At 53.9% G+C, this 4,838-nt stretch overlaps 1 long non-coding RNA gene across 1 annotated transcript; it reads left to right on the top strand.

The window, feature by feature from the left end:
• Positions 1-1,637: 1,637 nt before the first annotated feature.
• LOC108584471 lies at positions 1,638-2,697 on the top strand. Its single transcript, XR_001899576.2, has 2 exons — positions 1,638-1,774; positions 2,149-2,697. It is a non-coding gene; the product is annotated as an uncharacterized LOC108584471 (long non-coding RNA).
• The last annotated feature ends 2,141 nt before the right edge of the window (positions 2,698-4,838 follow it).

The raw sequence follows: 4,838 nt of genomic DNA, 5'->3' as shown, positions 1-4,838 counted from the left end.
GAGGACTAACTTACTTCTAACCCAAACAACTACAAAAAAGTCAAACTAAGGTTGCCTCTGGAACAGTTCTGCTGTGAGTACCTTCTCCTTTTCCCAGTACACTCCCTGTTGGCTCCCAGGAAAATATACCCCGGGATCCACACAGGAAACAGGAAACCCAGAGCGCAGTTCTCCCAGTGAGACCTCTGATTTGAAGCAGGAAACCTTTGAGCCTCAGTTTTCTCACCTGCCTGCCCCACCCACATCAGAGGCTGCGGCCCAGAGGGGCTTTGCTAGTTGCTAGCACTTTACTATTTATAAAGAATGAAAGTGGTGACAACCCAAAGGCATCTTAGTGCAGGGACCTCCACAGCCTGCAGCCTGCTGCCTTCTTGAAGTTCTCCAGGGGCTACTTTCAGAGTCGCCTTAAAAAAAATGAAACCAAACCCCAACTCAACAGTGTTGAATCAGCTGCTCATTCTACCTGGTCCGCCCCATGTGATCTACAGCCACAATTGCTAACGGTCACCCAGGGACAAATTAAGGAATTGAAAATGCTGAGCTTGAGAAGTCGAATTCCTTACACTATTTGGGGTCGTTAATCACCCAGCAGAAACAGCAAGCAGGGAAAGTAGCCGGAGGGACAGAAAGACAGTGTAGGTCTGTGCGCTGGTGTTAGCAGGGCTCAGGTGGTCAGATTCAAATATAGATGTGCACACGTGTCAGATGTACTGGAAATGAGCACCCAAGCCCATAGTGAACCAGTCCCAGGAACCTTTAGGCTGCCCCAATCACCCCAGTTCCACAAAAGAGGAATGCGGTCTCTGCAATTAAGAGATTGGTGCATGGTTAGGTCTTGAGTCAATGTTCCAGCAAGTCCACTGGTCCACACCAACACGTGGGTGTTTCCTGAGAGGAGGTAGCGGTTTCTCACCCAAGGCAGTGAGAAAAATAAGAGATTCCCTGATCCTCTCGGGAATCTACCCCCAAGCGCGTGGGTTGAGGTTAAGGGTGGGGTGTGTGCGTGTTTGTGTGTGTGTGTGTGTGGTGTGTGTGTGTGTGTGTGAGAGAGAGAGAGAGAGAGAGAGAGAGAGAGAGAGAGAGAGAGAGAGAGACTGACTGACTTCTGTGCAGACCAGGAAGGGTGAAACTTCACTATGAGCCACCTTTTAGAGTGGAGAATCCTGACAAATTGAATCTCTCCTTGCAAGGCCAGGAAACCTGGCGCTTGGGTTGGGTACCCTGTAAGGGTGTTCCAAGGCAGACGCGCTTTCTACAAGCGCCCGCCGATGCTTGATTCTGCTCCCTTGCCCACTCGGAACCCATGAGTTTAGGCCTGGATCCCCCTGCTCCTGGGGCTTCGACACCTCTGGCTCAGCTTCCCGACCACGGCGCAGGGCGGCACTAAGGCGCCGCGCTCTCTCTCCTCCGTGGTCCTGACAGTGGGGGGGCTTCCGGTCACACTTTCTGGCAGGCAGGCTCTGGGGCACAGGGCCGCGCTAGAACCTGCCCTGATCTGCTCTTCGCAGCTCTATAGTTTTAGCGACAATTTGTTCAGTGAAGCTTCTCAGACAATAGAAAGTTCTGAGGTTTCCTGGACGTTGTGTTCGGGAGGCGGGGCCGGGACCCGCTGACGGCAGTTTCCCAGCCCTGTTCCCCCTCCCCTGCCCCCTCAGCCGCCGGGCAGCAGAAGGAGGCGGCCAGCCTACTCCTGCCCCTCGGCCGGACGAACTGCGGCTGCCGCGCCCGTCACCTCTGCACCTGCCTGGTTGAGGTGAGATGCCTGGCGCGCACGGTGAGGGCGGTGCGCGCAGGCCCGCGCAGAGCTGTTGGGGCTGCCCCGGGGTCGATGACTTCAAATGACGGGTGGGAGAAGGGCCTGCGAGCTAACAGAATCCCCCTCGGGGGAGTGGAAAGAACAAAAATGTTTCGGTGACCTAGGTAATAGTCCTAGCTTTGCGGCTCAGGAACCCAGGACCATTTAACGTCAAGTTGTAGGGACGTTAGTTTCTTTATCTGGAAAGGAGAATAACACTGTTGCTCCATCCTCCCAAGGGGATAGCTCCCAGATTGGAGATGCAGTCTGGTGGCAGGCTGGAGAGATGTAGAACCCAGGGTGGGAAAGAGCAGCCGCGCTCTCAGCTGTTTTAACCCATACTTCTTTAGTAGACAAATCTGAAATTTAAAACAGAAATGGCCACATAAGGACAATTCAGACGAAGCGCAGGCGGGCTGACATCGCGCACTTGGGTCTTTCCTGCAAAGACAGCCGCTCTCTGGGAGAAGCCTAGTCCTCCGGCTTGTCCCCGGGCCCGCCCCAAAGGCCGCTGGGAGCTGGGTGAGGACGTGGCGGTCCCCTTGCGCATCTTACTCCGGAGGCAGGTTCCGCAGAAAGAGCCTTCAATCTCGGACGCTTGGCTCCAAGATAATCTCCTGGCGAAAGCTGAGAGGCGGCTAGCTTATTCAGGGGACTCAGCCCCTAGACTGAGCTTCTTCCGCTGCAAAACACTCCCAAGCCCTGCGAACTCGCGGCTCGCGTCTCCCCAGGCTTCCGGCGTGAGCGTCCCAGCTACACTTTAGGGCACTTTACTTGGCCGGCATCTATCCGGTTTTCGATTAAGGAAAGCGCAATGGGGACAGAGGGAACCCCGGCCTCCAGTACCAGGCCTACGTAGTCGCCCAGGTGGCCGGGTCACAAATAAACAATTCCAGCATCAAGAACCCCGCTAACTTCTGTACTCCGCTAACCTCTGAAAACCTGATACTGATCCAGGTCTCCCAATATAATTTGAATCTCCCCAGTCCTTCCGGTGGAACAGCTCGCCTGAGCGCAAGGAAAATTGACAAGGAGCCTTCAGCTAGCCTTCTAGCTTTGAGCTTGAGTAGGGGCATGGAGACTTGGTGGCTTCTTCGCGGTTTATTGGTGTATTTGGTAACTCTACAGATCCAGATCACAGCCCCCCCCCCCCCACAAACATTCTCTTCCTCACCACGCCTCCCCACCTCCCCGCCCCGCCCCGCGCCCTGGGCAAGTTGGTATCTCTAGAAGAGCCTCAGGGTTCTGAGTCCCGTGGGGGGGCGCAGAGATGGTCAAAGCAAGGTTTCTCCAGGAGCCCTGAACTCTGAAGCTACAAGTTTCCCCGCTGCGCACCCTGCGAAATTCGTGGGGAAGAGAATTTAAAATACAATGGCAAAACGCACTGTTGAGAACCCTTTGAAGTTGGGCAACCACGACTGCTCCACTCTCCCCATCTCTTTCCTCCCCATCTCCCCACTCCTCCAGATGCACCAGAAATCGGCACTTTGATCTTGTAAAGCAGCAATTTATATTTATTTAATTTTTTTTTTCCTGTAAAACGATGATTGGACCGGGGAGAAAATAATGTAACTCCACGGGCGCAGGGCTGAGCAGTGGCTGTCTAGGCCATGCCGGGGCTGAGTGAGTGCACCATGCACATCTGTTCGCCCGGGTTTGCAGCGCATTCCTCTTCGCCAGGGTTCTCTTGCTCTCTCTCTCTCTATCTCCCACTCCCCCCCACAAACCCCCCCACAGGGAACCGGTCGACCCAGGCAGGAAGCTAGGCTTTATTTGTCTTTGACGAAGAGATGCTGGGCGCGGTGGTGGGGGCTTGGGGAGTGCAGGAGGAAAAGTCAAGGCTGAGGCTCCAGTTCGGGAAAGTGAATTGAAGAGAGAGGAGGAAGAACTCAGAGAGAAAACCACCTCCTGCCTTGGAGTAGAAAACTCAAAAGCCATTCACCTTCTTCTCTAATAGTGGAGGGGTGGGGGCAGCTGCGGACTCAGTGGGTGGAAGGCCAATATTAGCCAGTTCTCACGTGTCTTTCCCCATACCCAGAGCACAGAGATTTACTGGAATAAGTCTGATGTGCAACCTTTCTCGGCACTTTGCCTAATAACCTCAAATTGGATTAACATTTGGGAAAATATTAACTACTTAAAGCGACAAACACCACGGCTTCCCACTAATTTCTCCCACCCTCACGCTAAGCCCAACGTCCCTCCCTCCTCTGCCTGGGTCAACCTGGCCAAACTCCCACTGCTCTGGGTCCTGCTTCTGGGTCTTCCACTCCCTAGGGCCCTAAGTCTCTTAGCCCTTTCTCCCAATAACCACGTTTTCTTTCTGCACTCTGCGATCTCTTGTCTTTGCTCTCTGGCTGCCCAGGGCATGCTGTATCCAACACATCAGTGTTTGAGAAAGGAGTTCAGGAGACCCACCCCCACCTTACCTTCAATCTGCACAGCTGATTCCTCCAGGCCCTTGACCCCCCACCCGGCCCCCTTCTGCTTTGTGCTAGGAACCCTTTGCTGAGGCCTTTAAGCCCCAGGCAATGGGCCACCCTGGCTCTGCTATACATGATGTGATGGGCTTGCTCAGAAGACACTTTCTAGGATCCCTAGTCCTCTGCTAGTACCTCAGATTCTGATAGTCTCAAGCTGCTTGGGGAAAACGGGCCAGGGTGGGGGGCATTGACACATGCACCAGACAGAGGTGCAGCCAAGGTCTCAGTAACTGAGAGGCAGTGCTGACCACTTCCCTTCTATTTTTCTTACCCTTTGTTTCCTTTTTCCATTCCTTTTCTTTTTTCCATTCCTGTCTTTTTTTCTTAAATTCTGTCTTCTCCTTCCATTCCCTCTCATGTTTCCCTAGCTTTCATTAGCCTCTCTCTGTTCTAAATTGCTGCAACCCACATTCCTCAGGCCCACAGAGGCTGCTAGTATACTTGTTCCCTGGCATCTCCAGCCCTAGATAGAGCCCACAGGGGGTGCTGTGGGAAACTGGGAGCAAAACAGGAGCAGCTAGTGTTAGAGCCCTCAGGGGCCTCCCAGGGCCCAAGGCCCA

Source organism: Papio anubis, chromosome 1 (genome assembly GCF_008728515.1).
Source record: "Papio anubis isolate 15944 chromosome 1, Panubis1.0, whole genome shotgun sequence".
Taxonomy (NCBI): Eukaryota; Metazoa; Chordata; class Mammalia; order Primates; family Cercopithecidae; genus Papio; species Papio anubis.
The sequence above is the reverse complement of the archived record's forward strand: the minus strand, read 5'-3'. Positions and strand labels throughout refer to the sequence as shown.